This window comes from Tachypleus tridentatus, chromosome 8, assembly GCF_004210375.1.
Source record: "Tachypleus tridentatus isolate NWPU-2018 chromosome 8, ASM421037v1, whole genome shotgun sequence".
NCBI lineage: Eukaryota > Metazoa > Arthropoda > Merostomata > Xiphosura > Limulidae > Tachypleus > Tachypleus tridentatus.
Genome location: NC_134832.1, coordinates 41183891 through 41198347, shown reverse-complemented (window position 1 = coordinate 41198347; position 14457 = coordinate 41183891). Strand labels below are relative to the sequence as shown.

General features: G+C 38.7%; 1 pseudogene across 1 annotated transcript in view; it reads right to left on the bottom strand.

Moving 5' to 3' along the window:
• The window catches only part of LOC143223889 (kalirin-like), a 155905-nt pseudogene that overhangs the window by 88039 nt on the left and 53409 nt on the right, over positions 1 to 14457 (bottom strand). Inside the window, exon 15 of the transcript XR_013013177.1 lies at positions 10485 to 10743. The product of XR_013013177.1 is annotated as a kalirin-like (transcript). The remainder of the gene's footprint in view (positions 1 to 10484; positions 10744 to 14457) is intronic.

Genomic DNA, 14457 nt, shown 5'->3' with positions numbered 1-14457 from the left:
GTGGAATCTGCAATGTTATCCAAGGACAGACCCAATTCATCCAATTGCTCCCGGATGCGAAGGCCAAACGGAGCAATGACAGATCGTCTGTTCTAAAAAAGTACTGCCCACCGAGGAAGAAAAACACATTTCCAGGTGGGATGCTTTGGTAAAAAATAAAGTTTCGAAATATATTGTAAAGATAGTTGCAAACGGCGAAGGTGTAGAGAAGGTTCATGAGATTCAATGTATATATGGCCCGGCATGGCCAAGCGCGTAAGGCGTGCGACTCGTAATCCGAGGGTCGCGGGTTCGCGCCCGCGTCGCGCTAAACATGCTCGCCCTCCCAGCCGTGGGGGCGTATAATGTGACGGTCAATCCCACTTTTCGTTGGTAAAAGAGTAGCCCAAGAGTTGGCGGTGGGTGGTGTTGACTAGCTGCCTTCCCTCTAGTCTTACACTGCTAAATTAGGGACGGCTAGCACAGATAGCCCTCGAGTAGCTTTGTGCGAAATTCCAAACAAACAAACAATCAATGTATATACTTTGAACTGGAGAGGAACGGAAAGCCCCAGTGCAGAGTCGAAGTCCTTGGTGATGAACGGGGTCCAGCATTTTTAAGGCCGAGGGTCTGGCAGAGCCATAGACCATTGATCCATAATCGAGTTTCGATCTAATAAGAGCACGATATACCTTTAACATTGAACAGCGATCTGCCCCCCAACTGGTAGAAGAGAGAAGACGGAGGATGTTCAGTGCTCTTGTGCATTTGACCCGAAGCTGCTTTAAGTGTGGTATAAAGGTCAGTTTACGATCAAAGATAAGCCCCAAGAACTTGGTCTCCGGGACCACTGGCAGCAAAACTTCACCGATATGAAGTTCAGGATCAGGGTGAATACCCCGTCGACGGCAAAAGTGCAGGCATACAGTTTTCGAGAGAGAGAAATTAAAGCCGTTCGCCAGAGTCCACTTCCGTACACAATTGAGGGCGGTTTGTAGTTGCCGCTCAATATATCTCATGTTTGATGACTGACATGGGATGTGAAAGTCGTCGACATACAGCCCATTCGCAACAGTGAGAGGGAGTTGTTCAGTGATGGCATTTATCTTTATACTGAAGAGTGTAACACTCAATACACAGCCTTGAGGGACTCCAAGTTCCTGTACAAAAGAACGGGAAAGTGTTGAACCCACACGAACTTGGAATCTCCTGTCCATTAAAAATTTTTTAATAAACATGGGTAGATGGCCACGTAACCCATATGTATGGAGGTCTCGCAAAACGCCATACCTCCATGTTGTGTCGTAAGCCTTCTCTATGTCAAAGAATATTGATACAAGATGTTGGCGAGAGGAGGTTGTTTGATTCAAGGAACCAAACAAGACGAGCATTAACCATCCTTTCTAATGTCTTACAGAGACAGCTCGTCAAAGCAATTGGACGGTAGTTTGAAGGAATCTTGGGATCTTTCCCTGGCTTAGAGAAAGGTAAAATAATAGCCTGGCGCCAGGCATCAGGAAAAACATTCTCCTGCCAGATCCGGTTGAAAACAATCAGAAGGACATCAAGAGAAGCAGGAGATAGATGGTGCAGCATGTCATAATGAATATCATCAGGTCCAACAGACGTACTGGCAGACCGATGAAGGGCCATTTTTAGTTCCACCAGGGTAAAGGGACAATTATAGTCAAAGAAACAGTCAGTTCGAAAGGAAAGAGGTGATTGCTCTGCCCGAGTCTTGATGGCCAGGAAGATGGAGGAACAAGCAGAAGTGCTAGATACCCGGCAAAAGCTTTCACCTAGAATGTTAGCGATGTTCCGAACATCAGTCACCTCCTGACCATCAGAGAGTAAGATCGAGAGGGGGATAGAATTGTAGAGTCCATTAACCTTTCGAATCCTGTCCCATATGATCTTGGAACTGGTGGTAGAAAATATACTGGTTGTGAACTTAATCCAAGATTCCTTCTGGCTGTGACGTCTTACCCACCTAGCATGTGCACGGGCCCGTTGGAAAGCAACCCGGTTTGAAAGTGTGGGATATCTACCAAAAGTATCACAGGCCAACTTTTGAGCCTTCCGTGCTAAGTGGCAAGCAGGATTCCACCACGGACGAGGATATCGTGGAAAACGTGTCGAGGTTTTAGGAATACACTGAGCAGCTGCATGTGTAATACAGTCAGTTACCGCTGCTACACAGTCGTCTATTGATGGCTGATTTACGATGGCAGGATCAAGTTCTGCGAGAGCAGTGAAAGTGGACCAGTCGGCCTGATCCAGCTTCCACCGGGGCACGCGGGTAGGGTGGCATCGACCACGGCCAGTCTCTCTCAAAAGGATCGGAAAATGATCACTGCCTAGTGGATTACTGTCAACCCTCCATGAAAAATGGGAGAATAATGAAGGGGAGCAAACTGAGAGATCAATAGCGGTAAAGGACTGACTAGGTGCATGAAAGTAAGTGGAAGAACCAGTATTGAAAAGAGAAAGATTGTGATCAGAGAGCATCCGCTCTACAGATCGGCCCCTCCCATCAATAATAGCACTTCCCCAGAGGGGATGATGTCCATTAAAATCCCCTAGGATTAGAAATGGAGATGGCAATTGTTCAACGAGAGCATCAAAATCTGATTGATCATATGTCTTTCCAGGGGACAGGTACAGAGAACAAACAGTGATGGTGTGACCCAAGGAAACACGGATGGCTACAGCCTCCAAAGGTGTGTTGAGTGACAAAGACAGGGTGGGCACGTGTTGATCAACCAACAGTGCCACCCCTCCATGTACTCGACCATCACACAACCTGTCATTTCTGTACAGAGAAAACTGCCGAATGGAGACAGTATCAGCAGTTTTGAGAAATGTTTCTTGTAAAGAAAGACAAACAGAATTGTAGGAAGCAATCAGCGTTTTGATATCATCCAGATTAGAACGTAAACCTCGACAGTTCCATTGTATCAAGGTGGCCATTTTTAAGAACGGGTAGATGAAGTGGCTGGAGAACCCTTCGGTTTACGACCACGTCTTTTTTCTTTACTGTCTTTAGTCGGAGGAGGTCTATCAACCTCCATGGATCTTGCTCTGTGTCGGGTGGGCAGGTTTTTGTTATTGGAAGGGGAATCCAGTGAGTGAGGACGCGAACGAATAATTGTTTTGTCTCTTGTGGTGGGAGAAAAAGATGTATCAGAAGAAATGCCTGTATTTGAAACTGAAGGACGTGGATCTTGAGGTTTGTTGGAAGGTATGGGAGGAACAGAGATAGGTGTGGAAGTCGATTCATCAACCTTTTTAACCACGGAGGTCAAAAGGCTTTTCATTTGTTTTGAAAACGATTCTCTTGGAGGAACAGAGAGATCTGTCTGCACTCCCACTGTAGTTGTGGAATGAAGTGCAGCAGCATATGTCCGAGATGGAGTTGTGGACAGCAATTTCCGAGCCTCAGGATAACTAATGTTATGTGTCGTTTTCAAACGCTGCACCTCTTTTTCCTCCAACCATTTTGGGCAAGAATGAAAGTAAGAGGGGTGAGAACCATTGCAGTTTACGCAATATGGGTTCATGTCACAGTCATAGGCATCGTGTTCCTTGCCTCCACAACGAGCACATGTCAGGGAACCACGACAGGATGTCTTTGAGTGGCCGAATCTCTGACATTGGAAACATCGAAGAGGGTTTGGTATGTATGGCCGAACTCTGCAAAATGAGATAACCTGCCTTGATGGTGGCAGGTGTACGTGGTGAAGTAAATGTTAAAACGAGGGTATTTGTTGGCAGTGTAATTCCATCTTTGCGAGTGGAGATGCGCCTCACTGCAGAAACTCCTTGAGTGGAAAGACCAGCGAGAATCTCTGACTCAGGAATGTTCTTCAAATCCCTTTCAACAATAACTCATCGTGAAGAATTCAAGGTAGCATGGGGTGTAACCTCAATAGGTATATCCCCAATTGCCTTTGAATTCAAGAGGAGTTCACTGTGTTGGGATGTGGATGTTTCAACCAATATGTCACCAGATCGAAGTTTCTGTACTGATTCTGTACTCTAGTCCCTTTTGAATAAAAAAAGGGGACATTTGCCCTAAAGGTTTTTCCGAAAGAGAATGTAATATAAGAAAATGAGGTACGTGTGTTACTGATGTTGAAGATTGCTGTTCTGAGTATTCAAGACGTGGTCGCTTACCCATTGACTGTTTTTTTACAATTTTATTTAAATTTTTTAGAGGATCCATAGGAAAAAGAAAAAATTTCGGTACCCACTGACCCCACCCACCATGGAGCCCTACAAGGGGACGCACTACAAAGTCACGCAAGGACAATGCAGCAACGCCAGGGTTTCGTGAGCACTATACCCAAACACCGGCATCAGGCACAATGTCCACAACACCCGTTGAGAACTTCCAACACTGGTACTTGGTTGACTCTAGCCCAAGTGGACCAGCCGATTGACCCAAGGGGGGCCACCCAAAGGCCGCCCGTCTACAGGAATTCGAGGCCAAAGTGGTGTGTTAGGGTTGGACCCCTCAACCACCAGGATCCTCTCCTCCCCTTCACGGGTCGCCACGCACGGCAAACACGTGGGTGGATGTTTAGATCCCAGAGAAGGTAACCAGATAGAACAGAACCTTCCCTGGGAGGTCCCCTCACCACGTACAGGAATCCACACCGAGGGGTGAAACAATATCCTCGACAATATTTGATGTACTGACTAGACTCAATTTACCACTGTCAGGATTAAGAGCACAAACTTATGATGAAGCCGCTAACTTGAGTGGTGCGTACAGTGGATTCCACGCAAAAATAAAAGAGAAGCAACCATCAGCTTTGTTTTTTCACTGCGGAGCACACAAGGCTAATTTAATAATGCAACATGCAGTTGAAGCTTGTGAAAGTGTTCGAGATTCTATCCAGTGGGTACATGAACTTGGTGTCTTGCTTCAGAGGTCAGGCAAATACAAGACAATCTTTGAAAATATTGTATCGTCAAACAGCCACAATGGTCCAGTTAAATACATCTGCCCACTGTGTCCAACACGCTGGTTGTGCCGCCTATCTGCAATTACATGTGCTAATGATCACTACAGTGACATTGTTGATTCTTTGTCTGAATTAGCAAATGAAAAATCAGATGTCGCAGTGAAAGCACGAGGTCTGCTGGATAGATTTGACAAAGGAAAGACAGTTTTAGGATTGTTGATGGCTCAGCATCCATTAGCTGCATTAGAGGAACTAAACTGTGCATTCCAAGCAAAATCAGCGACAGTATCTGGCATGATTGAACCATCTGCAATGACAGTTGAGCAATTGCGGGTATTGCGAACAGAGGAAAATTACAAGATATTTGATGAAGCTGAGAAAAAGGTAACTTCCCTAAATCTGGTGCCTATTGAACTACCACGCATTCGCAGACCCGCAGAAGGATCACAGGTGATGGCTCAGCACATCACTCTGCAACAGTTAGAGATTACTACAGAAGCCAATATTTTGAATTTGTGGACACAGTCATAGAACATCTGACCACAAGATTCAATGTAGACAACAATGACTTGAGGCAATACCTGGCACTTGAGAAAAAACATGGTCACATCTGACAAGATTGACAACTCAGTTATAAACTTCTATCCAGACATCTCTGCACAACAGCTCGAGTTTCAGTTGCCCATGTTCAAAGGAACAACAAAAGCAGTATCTCTGAAAGGTGCGAAGGATGCTTACTGTAAAATGCATGAAACAAGCCAGCAGATGTTTAGTGAAGTGTTTCTTCTCATGAAAATTTTGCTTGTATGTCCAGTATCCAGCTGCGAATGTGAACGCAGCTTTTCTGCATTAAGACTGTCGAAGACGTGGTTAAGTTCAACTATGTCTCAGTGCCGCCTCAATCATGTGGCAGTTTGTCACACTCACAAGGATGAGGTAGACAAGATAAATATAGAAGAGCTTATGAAAAAATTCATAAACAGATCATCAGAAAGGAGGTCTACGTTTGGAAACATGTAGACTAGAGGACTAAATGAATCTTACTTCAATAAAAAGCATGGATAATTATGTGCTACATTGTAGTGATGTGTAATTTTCAAGAGTTCGCAAAGACATTTTAATTATTTTTATCAAACAACATGAACAGTTTTTCAGTAGATATAAACTTATCAATGGTAATTACTAATTTTATTAATATTTGAAAACGTAATTCATGCAATGAAAGTTATTAGTAACCTTGTCAAGTATAATGGCCATCTTTTATACTGTACAGTTTACAGGAATAAATTCATGTGGCAGTTAATTTGTAACACATCTGTCTTCATTCTACTAACATTTTGAAAACTTCACAACACCTCACTTATACAAACCTACATGGAAACCTTGAAGTATCGTGGCAACAAGATTACTCTGTGAATGCATGTTTACAGCTTTCAGGTTCACGTAATCAGAGATTACCAATTTGCAAATTGAACAGTCCACATAAGTGGTTGCAATTTTTACACCCCCATCGGGTGTAAAAAATCTACGCCCCTGGTCTACAGGGTTAAGCACATAATATTAAAATGATACTATATACGCAAATCGGCTAGTCACGTGATAACCGCAGCCGATATAAAGCTACGTCTTCCTTAAGTAATGTCATGGCAACGAAAATTATCGCTTTTGGGGAGCAAATGATATAGCCCTTTCTAAAGCAATATATATATTGATTTTTTATTTTACATATCTCTTCAATATTAATGTAATCTATATATATATATATATATACACACACACCATATGGATGCGTTCACAGAAGGAATTTAGAATTTCAAAGAGGGAATTTATCTCTTGTATTTACTGACACTGAAAACAAGATAACACGTTTCAAGTTGGCGCACCAGAACCTTACAGAAATAGACCTATCATAATAGACCTACAGATGTGATAAGCAAAATGCAGCGATGTTTAACGGGTGGGAATCTGAGAACAAAAAACAATGGCAAAAGTAACATTATTCAACATAATCAAGAATGATCTACATCTGGAAACGAGGCCAACAAGGAATTGGTTGACAAAGACAAATTTATTGTTCAACTGATGCTTTCCTCGAGCAGTTAGTGAATGAAACAAGTATTTTCTATGTGATCGGACAGTTAAAGTAAGCGCTGTAAAATTGTTGCCTTTGTAAAGAAGGTTGGTTATAGAGAAGGTAGTGCAATATAAACTTCGTTAAGGGCTACTATCGAGATGCACGGTCTTCAGTTAGGGAAAGACTGGGCTTAGCAATATGGAGCGTAACAAAATTATGTCTTCAAAATAGTTTTAACATAGCGTACTCCAATCCGCTGTAACAGTACGATGAAACAAATGTTGATAGTTCAAGCAGGTATTTAAACAGGGATAAAGTTTTTCAATATTTACTGATTGCTACTATTTATTTAGGGTCAATAAATGTTTAAAAGAATGAAGTTTCAGAACTCATTCAATCTTTGACACTACTTCTTTCCTTCAACCGTTATGATCATTCTGATAGTCATGATTAAATACTGTTATCAAACACAACAATTCATACAGTATCTACAAAGGTTGGCAAGGGTAATCTCGTACCATATATGTTTAAAAATTTTATACAAATCCTTCCACTATCTGTGAATGTTGACTTAAAGGACAACATTTAAGCAGACCAAAAACACAAGTTACAAATATTCTCTCCTGTTTTTAGGTTGTTAGGCACAAGAAAAATTGATGATGATGTGGCTGAAAACATGCAAAATTTCGAACTGTAAGCCTTAATCAACTTGAAATCCTTCTTTTTAATCTTGCTGCCAATGACAAGAGATATTCCCAGCTCCAATGCAATTATTTTTTTAAATCAGCGAATTTTCTTTTGTAACCATAGCCTAAACTTTCCAACTTTTATGGTGTTGCTCCATAGTGGCTTAAAGTTTTATTGTTCTTAAATCTCTTCTACGCGGCGTTTTCCACTTTCATGAGAAACGATACATCCTCACTTCGTTGAACTACTGTCGATTTGTTATACATCGTTTAACAATTTCGCTATGCATTCAAACACTACATATTCAAGAAATCGAAAATCAGATAAATCAAAGAATAAGAAACTCAATAACCTATGTGGAAGTAGATCTCTCTTTATCAGCAGTAACTTGTTAACATTCTCACAAATAAGCATTGTATTCATTTACACAGTACTGCCATAAAAATATCCTTTATTGAAAAGAGCTGTAGATAAAGAACTTCAGCTATAAGCCCATGCATGGCGACATTGTACATCAAACTATCAAGATTTCACCATGAACCAAGAGTATAGAACAGGGGTGGGCAACTCCATAGCCAGGGGCCACATTTTTAGTTATATTTTTGTGCACCAGTGTATACGCGATTCGATTTTATTAACCATTCTAATAATCCTATCCTCAAATTAGAATTATTTTAAGCAGGATTAGAATAGGTTGATCTGAGACTTTGGGCATGGGTTTTACTTCCGGAGTCCAAAATTGTAATTAGACCTGAAATGAGTCAAGATGATGGAGATAGGAAAAAATAAATAAAAATTTAAGAGCTATTCTATAAGCCGCTATACAGCGGCTAGAAGTATCAGTAAAATATTATTGTATTTTCAACAAAGAACTATTAATTATTTGCTTAGTCGTTCAGTTTTCTGGCAAAACTGCTTAGTTTATCTACCACCGTCCTTAATTTTGAACTGCTGACCACAGGAAGAACAACCAGCCCGCAGCAGTCACAGGGAAATCTTGGACTACTTTTTATCAGTTAATAATGGTATTAACCGCCACATTTAACCCATTCCACAGCTGAAAAGTGAGCATGTTCGGCGTGAGATTTCGAATCCACAATCCACAGATTGCGAATCAAAGGCCCTAATTACGAAAGCCATACCAGGCCACAAAATATTTATTTGTCACCCAATTAGAAATACGTATTATTATCCTTAACCTAACAACAACAAATTTATTTATTAACGACCCTCGTTTAACCAGTAAGGCGAAACAATGATCGTTGATAAAGGAAGCATTTGTGAAAAGTACAAGAACCTTTCTTTTTTACTGTCGATTCCGTAATTATGTAATTTCATCAAGTACCGACAATTTCAAGTATCAATTATAACCAAAACATATTTTAATTTCACAAATGTAAAACTATAATTACCCAATGAACAATAAGCATTTACTCACTTAACTAACAACTTTAAAACTTTCGTTACAAGAAAACCAAATTCATCTCTTCAGTTATTTATTTTGAAATTATATATCTTAAGTATATTAAACAACATATCTTCAACTGCTGTATATTAATGATGTGAAGTTTTAAAGTTCACTGAAAGAAACTATTCATTATTTACCTACATTTTTTACAATATTACATATGATTACCAAGAATATATTTAACAGAATTTTATTACACACCATTCGGGATTATTAAAATGAGATTCACATAATCTGTACATAGTATGTAGGAAATTTGGCTCTATTACTCGGTGACGTTAGGTAATACATTACACAACGCTTGGATACTGTTGAAGTTTTAAGAGAAAAAGGGTTACCCTAACCGATCAGTCAGAGGACAGCCTTATGAGTAATTTAACAATAGACGCGTTGGTAATTTAAAATTAATTATGAGTTAGTTAGTTTCTCCTAAGTTTTGAAGTATAAGAAAAGCAATTTCATATTGAAACCTTGCGTGTTTGTTTTTTTTTAATATCGTCAAACCAAAACCTTGATGTCGGTAGGCTTAAAAAACGAACAAAGTCCTTGTAATAACTGCAAGACCCAACTGTCCTATTATGGTACGAAGCCATCACAGAGACTCAAGAGCGCGTATTTACAAGAGAGAAGTTACATCAACCCATGCTCGCTCGCGCTACGCACGCACAGACAGCTGGAAAACAAACCGTTTTAATTAAGTAGTATACAATTTATAAAACTTCCAGATGTTGGAAAGTTCTGTTACTTTTCATTGGTCTAAACACGTAGTAAATAATAGTCATGAATGAGACATGTAATTGACTGAGGAATACTTAATTTTTTTCACGAGTTTATGCTAAACAACTGTTAATTAAATCAATTCGATGAATCATAACTAAATATTTAAATGCTATTATATGATATTCTACGTATACAAAATGCTACAAAATAATCAATACGCGTTACTTAAAATTTGCTATCAAAAAGAGGAACACTAAAAATAAAACTTATTCTACCACTCATTTGAATATGATATAAAATTTCATCAACGTAATCTAGTTTACAGCATAACAGTTTGTTCACGCAAAAATAAAAATAAAAAAATAAAAAGAGTTGCAACCATTAACATTTATGTAGTATGCTTATAGGCTTGATGAACCGGCATTTTACGGAAGGTCTCGTCGGCACTGGATATAGAAGAAAATGTGTTTGACATACTGTAACACATTACTCTTCACTTTCACCCAGTTCTTGAAATATTTAGGCAGTTCAGTATATTATTTACGAAACGTTAAAAAAATGGTGATACTACTGCAGGAAAACTTACCTTCATTTTCAGTACTAGTAGTGTTAGTAGAACTACGCATGCTTGGTGTAGGTTTCAAACACGAGAAAGGCACCAAACCTTCCTGAGATGAAGAATAAATACCGTCACAGCCAGATGAATACAAACGCACCATACACCAATCCGGGCCCGAAGTTACAGAATCTAGTAACTCTACCTGCTGACCAGATATAACACTTAGCTCTTGAGAACCCAACGGTGCAGAATGTCCTTTTATTACCCACGTGACTTCGCCAGTTCCCTAAACGATTAAAAAATTAAGTTATTCTAACAGTTACAACCTATATTACCGTTCTTGAAACTAATACAATGATCACGACCGACGTAAGTGTGATAACATGTTTTCTGAAATCGTACTACATAATTTTAGACAAAACAAGGCGAAAAGAAACCAACCAACCACATCGATCAAAGTAACTGTAACCACACATAGCGTTTAAAAATTAACTTCATTGTTTTCTCATATATGAAAACGTAAAGGTTGATGGTCTTCTAAACTCATTCTAATTTGTAAATATGTTGCTTTCCGGACGTTCTCTGTATTCTTGGAATGACAGTCTCTGCTACATAAAGAATGAAATTTAATTCACTTTCATCTCTACATATTACGTTCTATCCATCGTGATTTTTTTTTTCATAATGCAGTACCTAAAACTGTAAAAATATCGTAATTTATAAACTTGAGTGCACGGAGGAAATTGTGGGCTCTGCCATTACAAAGTTTTGTGACGGTCTCAGATAACATAAACTGGTGAAACTGAGATTTCATTAATTATTACTCAAGTTTTAACAAGACATAAAACTGCTATCACTAACAGTAACTTTAGTTTGTGGAGCTAAAGATAAGGAACTAGCATATTCCCTAAACCTGACATGAAGCTAAAAAGTGCTATCTGCGTTAGACGTCTCTATTTTTTAATTGAAAGACTAAGATCAAAGAGAAGGCAACTAACTAGTCAACAGCGCCCATCTTCAATTCCTGGGCTATTATTGTCCGAACAAACAGTGACATTTAATCGTTATCCTTATAACACACACCTATGGCTACAAATTGCAGTGTGATTATTCTTTGGTTTTTGCGATAACAGAATGCAAACACTGTCCTCAGATTTACAATCTAACACGATAGCCATTGGTCACGCTTGGCCCGAAGCTGAGAAACAACTAAAGATTGGGTTGTATGGAGATAACGTGACTGAAAAACTAAGTGTGTGTTCTGTATATGTGAATTCAGCAACTGTATCGTCAACATATCTTCATCAGTATAATGGTGAGTGTAAGCCTGAATTGATCGCTTGAGATTCATTCTGTATCATTAAAATGTTTGCTCAAACTGGTGAATACGAGAAAACTACCCAAATAACATACCGCAACTAAAAGATCACAAGAACCCATACATAATTCAAAAGAGAATCCACAGAAAAATAATCGTACTCGACTATACATTCTCTGCGACTCGACACATGAAACAAAACAAAAACTCAGCATATTACGAAACCAAACAAACACAGTCACAAAACTATGCTCACACGATAAAATTAACGATGACATCCAACAAATTTCCTTCAAAAACCGTGGCAAAACACACATACTTACACCAACAACAAACAAACAATGATAAAATCAAAGAAACAAACTTTATCATAAAATCTTACACTGTTGCACACCATATATTCCAGTAGCCACTAAATTTATTCAAAAACTAGATACAAACCTAAAATCCATACTATGTAAAAACTACATTGACAAACGTAACAATATTATTTATAAAATACAATGCTCCAATTGCCATGACTTCTATATCGGAGAAACAAGCAAAAAAATGGAAACCAGACCCAAATAACACAAGAAAACACCTTCACACGTTGTTGAACACTGCAAATTAAATAAACACAACATAACCATAGAAAACGGGCCCGGCGTGGCCAAGCGTGTTAAGGCGTTCGACTCGTAATCCGAGGGTCGCGAGGTCGAATCCCGGTCGCACCAAACATGCTCGCCCTTTCAGCCGTTGTGGTGTTATAATGTGATGGTCAATCCCACTATTTGTTGGTAAAAGAGTAGCCCATGAGTTGGCGGTGGGTGGTGATGACTAGCTGCCTTCCCTCTAGTCTTACACTGTTAAATTATGGACGGCTGCAGCAGATAGCCCTCAAGTAGCTTTGCGCGAAATTCAAAACATACAAACCATAGAAAACACCCAAATAGTAAGTAGAGAAACGAATATAAACAAACGCAAAATCAATGAAGCCCTACTTCTAAAACAACTAAATCCAAAATTAAACCAATATAATGGAACACCTTTATATCTATAATAATTCATAACCTATATATATGTAAAAACGGCTCGCTTGGGTTGAGAAAATTTATTACTCTACAAGTGGATTTTCTCGACATCACTGAATTCATAACCAAACATCTAACTGCAACATCCCCTACAATCCCGTACCCGTTTATACTCTCGACCCTAAGACAAGAGCCCGGCAACAGGAAGTTGCAAACTCATTCTTTGTTTATCTGAAGATGACCTAAAAAGGATGAAACGTTGTTCTGTACTTTATTTTGATTATAATTTTAATACCAATATAATCATCTGCTTTTAGAGTACGTTCGTACAATTTCTCTTTCCTGGCCATGCCTCTTACCTCTATCTTTCTAGATGGTGCTAAGTACATGACTTTACTACTTTGTTGTATTCTACACATTTAATATTTTAACACAACACAGAAATTTAAAAATTCGCATGCAATCAGAAAGCAACCCAGAATTTATCGTCTAACTTCATCACAACACAATCAACTACAACGATGAAAAACACAGTTTTCAGCAATTATTGTACAGCAGTAATCGGCTCGTCCTCATATTACTTTGTTTTGAATTTCGTGCAAAGCTACTCAAGGGCTATCTGCACTAGTCGTCCCTAATTTAGCAATGTAAAACTAGAGAGAAGGCAGATAGTCATCACCACCAACCACCAACTCTTAGGCTACTCTTTTACCAACAAATAATGGAACTGACCGTAACATTATAACGCTCCCACGGCTGAAAGGGCAAAAATGTTTGATACAACGAGGATTCGAACCCGCGACCCCAAGATTACGCGTGGAACGCCTTACCCCACCTGGCCATGCCGGACCTCTTCATATTAGTAATTACTTTTTGTCTAGCACGAGCAGGGGTTGCACTCTCAGAATACGTATGCTAATAAAGCTATAATTCCAAGAATTGTACTGATTAATTACCCCCTTTCTATATCTTTACTTTTTCCTTTTTCTCACAAGGCGATACTTGCACAAACTGTGAAATTTCTAGAGATCCTTATCTTAACATAGTTGTCGATACAATAGTTATCTAGATAATGATGCCACGATACGATACGCATCTAGATACAACAGTTTGTAATTTATCTATATTACTAGAAGTACTTCACACTCTTTTTTTTCCAATTCTCTGCTTTGATCACCTTTTTGTTAGCCGGCAAAAGAAGTAAAATAAAGCAAATTAATATATGTCTTATCTGTTTTGTTATTCTTAATTTGTTAAGTTTCATTGCATCTAACGTTTTTGATAAAGAAATGATGACAACATGTAGTTCTCAATACTCATTTTCCTTCACTGAATCATTTCAAGCTAAAATACTTAATTAGAATTTTTTTTTTTCTGTATTAAAGACGTAAATGTATGCTGAAAGCTTCCAAAAATTCGTGAAAATACACAAATCGTATCATTTATCGCCACATCTTTAGAAACTTAAACTTTCTAAACATTATCCAGTTTTGGATAAAAAATTCACTTGATTAGATTTAGTAATACTTACAATTTTTAGGTTGTGATATTATCAAAATTTTATTGTAAGATAATTGACAAAAAAAAGACTATGTAGTTTATGCCCTCAAATTCAGGTAGCTCACAAAAACCAATTTGCTGAATGTGCTTTATTTTATGAGAACTGCAA